The sequence below is a fragment of the Myodes glareolus genome, chromosome 17, assembly GCF_982192425.1.
Source record: "Myodes glareolus chromosome 17, mMyoGla1.1, whole genome shotgun sequence".
NCBI classification, from domain to species: domain Eukaryota; kingdom Metazoa; phylum Chordata; class Mammalia; order Rodentia; family Cricetidae; genus Myodes; species Myodes glareolus.
In genome coordinates, this window is record NC_142042.1 from 65,165,583 (window position 1) to 65,177,945 (window position 12,363).

A 12,363-nucleotide genomic window follows, 5' to 3' on the forward strand; every position below is an offset into this window, starting at 1 on the left:
TTGTCCCATCCTCTTGGTTAATGGACCTCTTTGTCATAGATTGCCCCTTTATCTTGTTTTATAGTGTAGGATTTGAAGACTGTTTTGTATGACACAGCTACATTACCCCTGCTCTCTTTGCGTTTGCATTTTCATAGGCTCTCTTTGTAGTCCTTCACTTTCAGGTAAAGTGGGTCTTTAAAAGCATCAAGAATTCTGCTTGTCTGCGTTTTTCTTTTATTTGTTCTAGGAGGATTAACTTATTGAATCGTTCTTTTCCTTTGACTCAAAAAACTTAACTCATTTATGCTCAAAATAATTATTATAAAGAAGAACTAACCACTGTCATTTGACTGTTTTTCTGGTTGTATTACAGATTCTCCATTCTTCTCCTTTTTATCTTTCTACATCATTAAGTTATTTTCTTCAGTAGCAATAAGCATTCATTCACTTATCTCCTTTTTAGAAAGGATGGATGATTTAGAAGTGATGGAGACAGCAGGATCTCACTAGCAGTTCAGGATGGCCATGAACTCACGACATAGCCTCAGGTGACCTCAGGCAACCTCAATTCTGGATCTTCCTGCTCTAGTCTTTTGGGCTCTGGGATTATAGGCTTGACCACCATGCCCAGCTAGATTCCTTACTTTTAATTTTTGTGTGTGTGTGTGTATACAAATTCTTGTCTCATTTATCATTAAGCTTACAAAATTTAGCAGGCTGCTTTAAGTAGTCAAATTTTAATTGTGTGGAGATAAAAAAACTGCATTTCTTTCCACACATAACTCTTCTGCATTTTAATTTTGATGTCAAAATTTATAGCTTTGAAGCTCTTAATAAGTTTATTGTAGCTGTTTTAGTCATTTTTTTTCTTTTAGCCTTTATGGCAAAAATATAAATGACTTGCATAAGGTCATAAAAGTTTTACAGTGTCCTTAAACTGCTCTATGCTTCCTTTCCTCAGTGAGTCTCATGCTTGTAGGTATCTATGTTGATAATTGACATCATCCTTTCTCAGCGTGAAGCTTTCCATCAGTATCTCTTATATGACAGCCTCATGCTGATGAACTCTCTCACTTCTGTTGGTTATTATTGCTTCAGTTTGGTTCCATTTGATTGGGTGTTTGGTTTTACTCTCTTGTTTGTTTTCCCTGGGAAAGTCTTTATCTCTCATTCATCTTTAAAATATTGCTCTGCTGAGTAACATATAATTGTTTGACGTGTATTTTCCTTTAGCATTTTGAATATATTATGCTGCTTTTTTTCCCTGGACTGTAATATTCTGGTAGAAAATCTGAGATTAGCCTTGTTTTAGTTACTTTTCTATTGCTGTATAAGATACCATGTCCAAGGCAACTTATAAAAGAAAATGTTTAATATGAGATTATGAGTTCTGGGGGTTAGATGATGATCAAGCAGAGGTATGGCAACAGGATCAGCTGAGAGTTTATCATTGATCCACAGGTAGGAAGCAGAAAGAGAGACACACACTAGAAATTATAAGAATCTTTCAAAACCTCAAAGCCCACTCAAGTGACACACCTCCTTCAACTAAGTCAGACCTTCTAATCCTTCCCAAACAGTTCCACTAACTAGGATCTGAGTTTTCAAATATATGAGCCTATGTGGGTCATTCTCATTTAAACAATCACAACTCTCACTTATTTTATGATTCGTTTTTCTTAACGGCTTCAGGATTCTCTTTGTCTTTGGTTTTTGGCAGTTTGCCTACAGTACCAAGTTGAAGTTACTTCATCTGCATTGAAACCTTCAGAAAGAGGAAAGTGTTATTCATAAGACTCAGATAACTATGGAAACTCCTAAGGCTTAAAGGTGCTCGTGAATCTTACCAGGCTGAAGTAGCTCAGAAAGTTACAAAATGAAGCCGAGCATGGTAGCACACACCTTTAATCCTAGCACTTAAGAGGCAGAGGCAGGCAGATCTCTGTGAGTTGAGGCCAGCCTGGTATACAGAGTGAGTGCTAGGACAGCCAGGGTTATATGGAAAGACACCGTCTCAAAAAAAAAAAAAAGGAAAAAATAATTATGAAGTGCACAAGGCAAGGGCGCGCCCTGGGGTTTTGTATGTATAAAGTAAGCAATTGCTGGAGGAGAGGAGACTCTCATCGATGGAGCTGACCGTAAGTCCTACAGAGTGTGTCAGGAGTGCTACCGTCCTGAGTGGTCACCTAGCCTGGAACAGGGTTTTTAGAGATGTGGCTCCTTTGAGTCACCCTGTGTATCGTCTTACACAGCCCCTGGTAAGCAGCTCCAATAAACACATTGCTCACCACTGGACTGGATGGGCTCACTTCCTTGTTTTGTCACCAGTGCTGTATCTGACACGAATAGACACCTGATGAGTTGGGGAGGCCTGGTCGCAGGGCCCCTGCAGTGTGTGATAAGACAGGCAGCCTAAGGTATCTGCCAGAAAGTATTTTGGTTGTGAGCCTAGCCTTTAACAGCTGAGCCATCTATCCAGCTCAGAAAGAATTTGTAACGTAGATGCTATCCTACATATGAGCCTTGGATTCGACAACAGAGGTGGTGGCTGGGGAGGAAAAAGGAAAACTACAGTGGAGGTGTTGGCTTGCCGATTCTTTCAGTTTGGAGGTAAATCTGTGCCAACGAGTTCTTTTTCAGATCCCCAGACTTGGAACCCATAGGGGAAAATGGACACTGAATAGGGAGATCTAATAGAAGATGTTCTCCAAGACAGACCATTAATAGGAAGGGAGAAATCCATGCTTCAGCTTGTACAGAAGAGCCTTCTAAAACAACCCAGCTCAGAAAGTCGCAATTATTATGGGCTACTTTGCATCTGAAATGCCTGAACCAAGAAAGATTTTTAAACAAGAAGTAAGAGAGCCTCTCACAACCTGCTTGATGAGATTAGTTAGTTATGGAAGCAGAGAAACAGTAATATGACTGCTAATTTTTCCCTGATATAAAGGCCACGTGATCTTGTTATAGCCACAGGTCTGTGACCCAGGGATACCTGGAGCTTCCAGTATCAAGGGCACCAGGGCAAAGAATTAGACAAGAGATAGAAAGAGAGTAAAGTCTAGAAAGGAGAAAGAACTGAGATGTGAGTGGGCTGCTGAACTGCGGGGGGGGGGGGGGGGGAACCCCACACTCAAGAGTGCTGACCTTTTATAGGCCATCTACAGAGTCCTCTCATCTGCATTTGTATAGCATGGACTTTGGGGAAGGGGGGGCGTGCTTTGTTTGTCCTGCAGAAGAGTTTCCATTCTTTCTCTGCTACCTGGCTTCTTTCTTATGTTAATCTTGATGTCACCTTCTTCAACTCCTACTCCCTAGCTGCAATCCCTAGGCAATAGGAGGGAAAACCATGTCTAATGAACTGATTCAAACAAATGATCAGGAACACTTGGCTATTGCCCGTTTGTTGATGTACCCGTGGACAAAATGTACTGACAGACAACAGATGAAGGACAGATATTTCTGACAGAATTGGGCATGAAAGAGGAGGTGCTTGATTTCTAACTCACTGGTGCCATGGGGAACTGCATTCATAAGATAATTAAGAAAGGATTTGATTCATCAGTGACCTTGGGTAGAAAGCTTTAGTGGTTTTAATAGGCTACTTGTGGAACACGTTTATGATCCAGGAAAGGCTTAACAAGTCTGAGTTAATAAGCAGGCATATAAATTTAATTTTTAAGGTGCTAAGATATTCAGGAGGAGATAGAAAAAAAATAAATAGACAATAAGACATGTCTGGATAACTCAAAGAAAATGTAACAAAATCCTCAGAGTCCACAGAGGGAAAGGACAGAAAGCCAAATTCTTGGCTTTTGAGCTTTGGAAAGCCCTATAGAAGGACCAACAGTTCACGGAAGGGTCCAAAGGAGTGAAAGGCAGGGCTATAAGAAGTGCCTTCTGTGTGGCAGAAAAGCCGTTAATAAGAAGTGAGAAATGAAATGGGTTCCACTTGGGGAACTTACGGCATCCAAATGACAAAACCTCACCTCCACCCAAACTGAGCCGAGCAGTTCTGTAGCCCAATGTCATAAAGCTGCAGCCCAGGCCCTGTTACCAAAGCCTATGACGAACAATGAGCTTCAATCTGAAAGACTCCCGTGGGCGTCTTCCTTCAGGAGAGACCCCGTGCCCAAAGATCAGTCGAAAACAAGCAGCCGGATGCAAACAGCAAGAGGTTTATTGGATACGCAGGTACCTGGGGCGACAAAGTCTCTCGGAGGACTTGCACGCCTGCAGGTTGTGGATGAGGGGTTCTTATAGGAGAGCAAAAAGCGAGGTTTACAGAAGCAAGATGCAGGGTGGTAAATTCTTAACCTAAATAACAATGAGGGGACTACTCAGCGGTTTACTGTTCCTCTTATCCTGCCCCCCTTTCCTGGCTGGCGACTAGATGTCTGATTGCACAGCCCCTGACTCGTGACGAGCCCCGCTTTATACGTGACTCAGGCCTCGCAATCCTCTCTTGAAGTCTTTGTTCCTACTCAGGCCAGTCCATAAATCCCCTGTCCTGCAGCCAGATAAGGCTGTCCTTGCTCTAATCTCAGGTATCTTTGCTTAGCATTCCGGAGGCCCTGAACTGAGCTTGTTATTTGGTCAGCATTCCGGAGGCCCTGAGCTTGTTATTTGTGAATCCTTTGCAAAATGGTATAACTGTGGCTAAAACGAGTTGGGGTCCTTCAAATCCACCAAAAACTTTTTGCACTTCATTGGCAGGGGAGAGGCTGCATAACTGCGTGTAATGCACAGTAGCTCGTGTGTCTTCCCCAAGGACACCAGTCCCTTGATCACACTCGTTCACATGGCAGGATCACATGTGGGGGAAACTGCACCAGAACAAAATACTTCTCAAAGGTAGAGACCCACTCCCCTACTCCCAGTGACTTGTGCTGCAGCCATCATACTCCTGAACTACTCAGCAAACTCTTTTCTTGTTTAGTTATGAATTGATTCACTCCACCAATCTTGTTCAACTTAGCATCGTGCAGAACACAGCAGTGTGTGAGTTCTGGAGCTGAGTGTACTGTAACCCAGGACAACCGTCTAAAGCAATGACACAGCGGAAGGCAGAGCTGTGCAGGTATAAAGGATCAAGCCTGTCTTAGGGGTGGCCTGATGTCCTCTACCTGCCTGTTCCTCTGCTGCAAGGGAACATTCTTAAGGGAAATGTATTAATGCGGCACACCCTCCATACCACCTGGCTTCACCTGAGAGCGGGGACTTGAAAGACAGTCAGTGATTGAGCAAGGAGGGAGCTTGTACAGTTGCTTAAGTCAAGCAGGACAATGAATATCAAACAGTACAGACTGCCAGGGGATATGATTAAATTAAAGAAATCAGCAAGGAATTTTAAAGCATATGAATTATGTACATACCCAAAGCTTTTTCAGCATCCTAGCATGTCCGGTGAACAAGCCCAGCAGCTCCAGTGGAGCTGGATTTTAGAGAACTAAAAAAGTCAGCATCCTCATCCATGCTGCTGCATTCAATACTTCCTCCTTTTATACATGAAATGGAAACACACTGTGTTTATCCCTCATTTTCAATTTTCCCTCAGCTGCTGAATCCCAAGGTCAACCTGCACGCTCATACAACATTTGGCAATGGACCTCCTGAGTACCCCGCCAATTCCACATCCATCCACTGCTTGTCATGGATGGTAGTGTAGGACCTTGCTTTGCCAACCTGCCCACCCTCAGAGAAAGATTTAATTAGATAATAGGATTGGAGGTCAAAGTGTATTATGTGCAGAGGTGGGTGAGAAATCACTGCAAGTATGTGTCAGGATAAGACATGTATGACAACTGGAAAGGTTATTGGGAAATTCAGCAACAGTCTGCTCCTATGAATGTAAGAGATTCTTGGAATGTAAATATTCTTGGATCGATTTTTCATATACCACCTTGCCCAGGTTTCACATGCTTTGTACAGTTTGATGGAAAGAAGTTCCATGTGAGTTTGGAAAAGAACAGTCCAAGAAGCTTTTGAATAGGCTAAGGTCCTTGTAGGACAGGCTAAACAGATGGGTAACCCAATACCCTAGTGTCTTTTTGTGTTAGAAGTCACTAGATGCTCAGAGGGCGATACCTAAGTGTATGGTAAAAGCACCCCAGACAAATGGTTTCAGTGGGGGTTTGATTACAGTCATAGGAAGAGGAAAGAGATTGGAATTCAGAACTAGAGCAGCAATTGGCTGTATGTAAAGCAATGAATGGGTAGAGTCTGTCACTGAGTCTGCCTCACCAATAATGAAAACAGCTTAGCCAATAGAGGGCTAGTTTAAAGGACTTTTAGCCAAGCTTCTTCTGTGGGGGGCATGTATAGTTACTGCAGTGTTGCATGGGGTTTGCAAGCCCTTTCACCAAAGCCATGTAAGTTATGTCAGGTGTAGTGTTCTTTCAAACCACTAAGCACCAACCCCCCAACGCACACACATACACACACACACACACACACACACACACACACACAAGTGAACAATCAACCAACCTTGATAGAAAAAAACAACCCATCCCTGTAGACGCAGGATGTATGGATGATACAAGTAGGAACACCAAACAGAAATGCTTAGCTGCAGGGATGGAATATAAGTGGCCAGAGATATGTTGGTTCAAATGAAAAATGTCCCCCATAGGTTCATGTATTTGACCATTTGGTCCTCAGTCTGTGACACTATGGAGGGGATCTTAAATTCAATTGGAAAACAGTTGGTGTCAGCCATATTGCACCAGTGGCCACATATTGGTAGTGCGCATGTGGAGCCCACTGCTGACCAGGATTGTTAGTGACAGCTTTGTACGTCAGCCCATACAATATCTTTGGCCATTATGAAAGCCAGTCACCAGGGAAGAAATGTCCAAGCCCATTTCCAGCCTGATTTCTCTATGCCCTGCAGCTTAAGACTGTGACATCTTCAGAAACACCATCCAGCTCTAACAGGAGCCCACAGCAGTGCCAATAGTCTATGTTTGGGGCGGGGGGCTCTGGGGCCTCCCTGGACAATAACTTACAAGGTGAACTAATATTGGCGTTCCTTGCTGGAGCATGGATAAGGGGTTACCTATGGATGCATGGGTAACTCAAATGCAGCAGCATCTAAAAGTCCATGCCAGTGTAGGCAATGACTCAAAGAAGCTGCATCCCTGGAGCTCCCCTGCTCAACATGTGGTCGCTCTGCATGAGAGCCCCCTCTTCTCCCAGCAATTGTCAAGAGGGCTTGTGAATCTTGTATCTTTCTCAGCTTCTCAAACCCTCTAAGTCTCCATATCTTATTTGCCTTGTATAAGTTGCCTTCCCAAGCCTTGTGATATTCCTTTCTCTCCAGGAGGGAATACGTCAGTTTGGAAGACACAGCTATGCAAAACTCCTCTGGCTCTTGCACCTTTTCCATCCTCTCTCCTGCAATGTTTCTGGGTCTTGAAGAAGGTGACAGGATATGTTTTTGTTTGCTGATATTTGTGGTTAATCACAGTGTGGACCACTGTGGACTATGGCCACAGCGATAGTCACTTATCCTCAGGAAATTGACCAGTTACGAGTCTCTGCAGTAAACACCGTCTACTGAAGGGGGAGGAGGAGGAATGGCCAACAACGACGATGCCAAAGGAGTGTGAGCTCCAAGTCAGACTGCGAGACATTTTAAAAAAACCAAATCCTCAAGACTAGGGTTAAAAACGCTTGCTGCTCTTACAGAAAGGACCAGGATTCAGTTCCTAGAACTCACACTACTGGTGTTGAACAATGGTCTGCATTCTGTCAATTATATTTTAAATAGATGTTGGTTGGCCAGTAGCCAGGCCGAAAGCATAGGTGGGACAACCAGACAGGAAGCAGAAGCGCGTTGACAAGAACAGGAGAATTCTGGGAAGAGAAAAGCTTGGTCTGCAGTCAGACCCAGCCACAGAAGAAGTGAGATGTGACTGCCTCACTGAATAAGGTACCGAGCCATGTGGTTAACATAGACAAGAATAATGGACTAATAATATAAGTTTTAAGAGTTAATAAAAAAAAAGTCTGAGCTACTAGGCCAATCAGTTTATGGTTAATGTAGACCTCTGTGTGATTTCTTTGGGACTTAATAACTGCGGGATCTGGGCAAGACAGAAAACCCTGGCAACACACTACAGTTCACAACTACCTGAGGTGATGTCCTCCTCTGGCCTCCCTGGGCCCCGGACACGCACATTGTACACATAAACACACATAAGATCAAAATAAATTAATTTTTAAAAATCCTCAATGTGAGTTTTGTTGAAAAAATTTATTCAAACTGTAACCGTCAGAGGGAAAATTCTGTCCAATTTAAGTTTTTCCATAGTTATGCACATTTTACGGCCGAGCATGATCTGTACTGAAGACTGTTTCTTGTGCTGGGTGCACACCTTTAATCCCAGCACTGGGGAGGCAGAGGTATGTGGATCTCTGTTGAGTTTGAAGCCAGCCTACTCTACATAGTGAGACCCTGTCTAGAAAAAAATAAAGAAGAAAAGGATTCCATGTATATTAAAAGGATGTATACATAACAATTTCTCTGTGTGTGGCAAGTTGCTTGTTTATTGATAATACTTCTGTGTTTCTCCAAATGCTTACTGACTTTCCCCCCTCAAGCTCTGTTAATTACCAGGGCACGTCCAGAAGGCACAGCTATAACTGCTACTGAAAGTCGGCCTCTCATCTGCCTGCAGTGATAAACCACTCTCCTTCTATGTTTATTCTCTGAATAATGTGACTTCCAACCTCTCTGCATCTTCATATGATAAGGAATCTCCTCTAAAGAGGGTATCGAAGGGTCACGTTTAAATAATCTCTGCTTGTCGCTGTTCTCCTGAATGTAATGTGTCACTTTTCTTCAGCTGACTCTTAAGTTCTTTTCACTCATATTGATCTTTCTTCAGTTTGGTTTAGATATCTAATACATTCAGACTTTTAACACAGACGGAAGAATGATGGGAGGTAAGCTTCAGTTATGCAAAGTAAATCTGGGGGTCTACTGTATGGCACGGTGTCGTGGCTAACAAGACTCTGTTGTATATTTAAATTTTGCTAAGAGAATTGCTACCATTATGAATGTCCTAGCAACAAAAAGAAGCTAATGAAAGCAGCAATAAGGAAAGAGAAAAGAACTAGAGGAGGTAATAATAGGTTCATGGATATGCTTATGATCTCAATGCTGAGGATAGTTTCTTAAGTATATATTTATCTCAAATTTCTTCAAGATATATACATGAAACAGTTTGTTAATGCTTGTTTTATTTATTCACTTGCTAGTTGTATGTGTGTGTGCACATGTGTGCATGCAGCACATGCTAAAGTATGCACACACACATACACACCATGGCACATAAGTCAGGACAACCTTCTGAAGCTGCCTCTCTCCTACCTTTACACTGGTTCTGGAGTAGAGCTCAAGAGGTCACACACAACAAACACTTTTATGTACTCTGCTCTCACTGGTCCCCAAATTGGCAGTTTTATAAAACAGGTAAAAGTTTTCATCCTTTGACCTTAGTCGGCATTTTTTGAGGTTATCTCTGGCATTATCTATTTAAAAATTTTTCAGATCAGCCTGAAAGTTCTCTGTTAGATCACAGGCCCTCTAGCTGCTTCTGTCTCTCAGACCAAAGTCCTGCAGTCTGTTTTGTAGGAAGAACTGATGGCCCCTGCTGTGGGAAGTCAGGCCCTAGTGCTGGGAGGGGAAAAGCAAGCCCAGCCGCTCCTTTATAAAATCACGGCCCTCCAAGTACCTCCTTCTTTTGTGCTTCTTGTCATGTGACCCAGGCTAACTCACATAGGGGTAGAACTTGAGTCAACCTGTGAAAGGGTCCTTCCTTTCTCTGGAAGTGGATGGGTCGTCTGCCCTGCAGGATTCCCACATCACTGTAGATGACAGCCACCACTCCCAGTGAAGTTCCTCTCAAGGTTTTTAAGGAAAATGCTCTCTCCCTCCAAGGCCTCGCCATTGTCTGTGTGATGATCTCTTCCAATCACTACTCCACTTCAAGACTCAACCATGTCCTTGCCCCACTGTCATGAGACGCTGTCCTAAGGACAGTTTCCTGCAAGCTCCTTTTCCAAACCAGCTTCCATGTTTATTTGTAACACTTGCTTGTCTTGACATTCCCTCTGCCAAGTCAACGAGCCCATTATCCCACAACTTGTCAAGGGCATCTGGCAATTAAAGCTATTTTACCTTTCCCACATCCCAGAGCTAGTCAATATAAACTCTGTGTGTGTGTGTGTGTGTGTGTGTGTGTGTGTGTGTGTGTGTGTGCACTCATGTCTTTCCCAATCTAACAGTATTCTTTGTAATGGAATTGTTGGTGTGATGCCCTACCTGGCCACCCCGAATCACTTTAGCAATATTTCTAAGTCCTACCTTCATGCTTTACTACACACAGCCTGTGTGGAGCTGTTGGAAGACTTTCCTGGCTTCTCATCCACACAGAGAGCCAGAAGTGGTTCCATGCTCTGGCACTGCCCCCCGTGGTTTCCCAGCCAGTGACTGGAAGGAAGAGCCACCCCAAAGCTGAGTGCCACATCTGTGAAGTGCAATCTGTGTTCCAAAGCTCCTTGTGTGCTTCCACCAAGTGGAGAAATGGGCCCTCCGTCCTGTTATTCGAGCTCATGTTCTGCGTCACTCTTCACTGGCCTGTACTGTTGGACAATTATCAGTAAAATACACACAAAAAAGCTTCTCCATGGATCAAGAATGAGATGTCACTCAAACTTCCTTATTGCCCTTGACTGCAACCTCAGAAGCATCACCAGCTAGGTTTTTCAAGAAGAATCTATCCAAATGAATATGGAGTAAAGGTATGAGTTTGTACAAAACCCCAAAGGAGTACAGATTTAACTTTATTCCGGCACTCACTGGAAAGTTCCATGCTTTGCTTTCGCTGCTGAAGCAGTTTCTGAAGAAGGTGGCGGTGTCAGTGCATCTGAGAATCTCAAGTGGGGCTGGATGATCCTTCAGTTACATAGGAGGTAGAAATAAATATAGATAAATATTTTTTATCAAAAATACGTTTGTGTGGTTTTTGTTTCAAGTCTAACAAAGAGTTGGTGTGGTGTAATGATGAGGGTACAAAATGCTAAGTGAACAGTTGGTTCTGGGGACCAGGGATTACAGGAACTGACCTTGGGTAGACCACTCAACATCCTGAACTCTGAAAAATAAGAGTAAGCAACCACTTCACACATCTCTACTCCCTGTTTCAATTATAATAAATTCATCTTCATTACACTGTGGTCTCAATCTGATCCTCTGGTGTGCCTGGGTCACCTGCACCCCACACAACCTGAATCCAGGCAGACCTTACTCGCCCTCTGCTGGTTGATTGAACAATTGCACCCATATTTCTTTTGATGCTCCTTTGAGCCAAGGAGTTTCCTTCCACTCTTTTGACAGGCTTGAGGAGCAGGGAGCCTTTTGATTGGGGATCATTTTCTAATTAGAGTTTAACTTGCTCAGTACTTATTCCACAGAGCATGTTCCTGCCTTATTTATGGACATCTGGAGTACATAAAGAGCAAGAGAGAGAAAGAGCATTGGCTTTGAGTTGAGAAAGTTGGAGTTTGCAGACTCTATGCTGACGACACCTCAGCTCCATGTAGGCATTTATTGAGAGTTGCCTCGTTACAGTCCTTCTTAGACCAATTTTTTTATTAAAAATTTTCACCTCCTCCTCTCCTCCTATTTCCCTCCCACTCCCCCACTCCCCTCCCCCTTCCTCTCCAGTCCTAAGAGCAGTCAGAGTGCCCTGCCTTGTGGGAAGTCCAAGTTCCTCCCCCCTCCATTCAGGTCTAGGAAGGTGATCATCCAAACAGACTAGGCTCCCACAAAGCCTGTCCATGCAATAAAATCAAAACCCAGTACCATCGTCCTTGGCTTCTCAGTCAGCCCTCATTATCGGCCACATTCAGAGAGTCCGGTTTGATCACATGCTCGTTCAGTCCCAGTCCAGTTGGCCTTGGTGAGCTCCCATTAGATCAGTCCCACCATCTCCGTGGGTAGACACACCCTTCGTGGTCCTGACTTCCTTGCTCATGTTCTCCCTGCTTCTGCTCTTCATTTGAGCCTTGGGAGCTCAGTCCAGTGCTCCAATGTGGGTCTCAGTCTCTATCTCCATCCATTGCCACATGAAGGTTCTATGGTGATATGCAAGATATTCATCAGTGTGGCTATAGGACAAGGCCAGTTCAGGCACCCTCTCCTCTGCTGCCCAAGGAACAAGCTAGGGACATCTCCTTGGACACCTGGGAACCCCTCTAGAGTTAAGTCTCTTGCCAACCCTAAAATGGCTCCCTTAATTAAGATATCTACTTCCCTGCTCCCATAATCACCCTTTCTCCATCCCAACCATCCCATTCACCCAAGCTCTC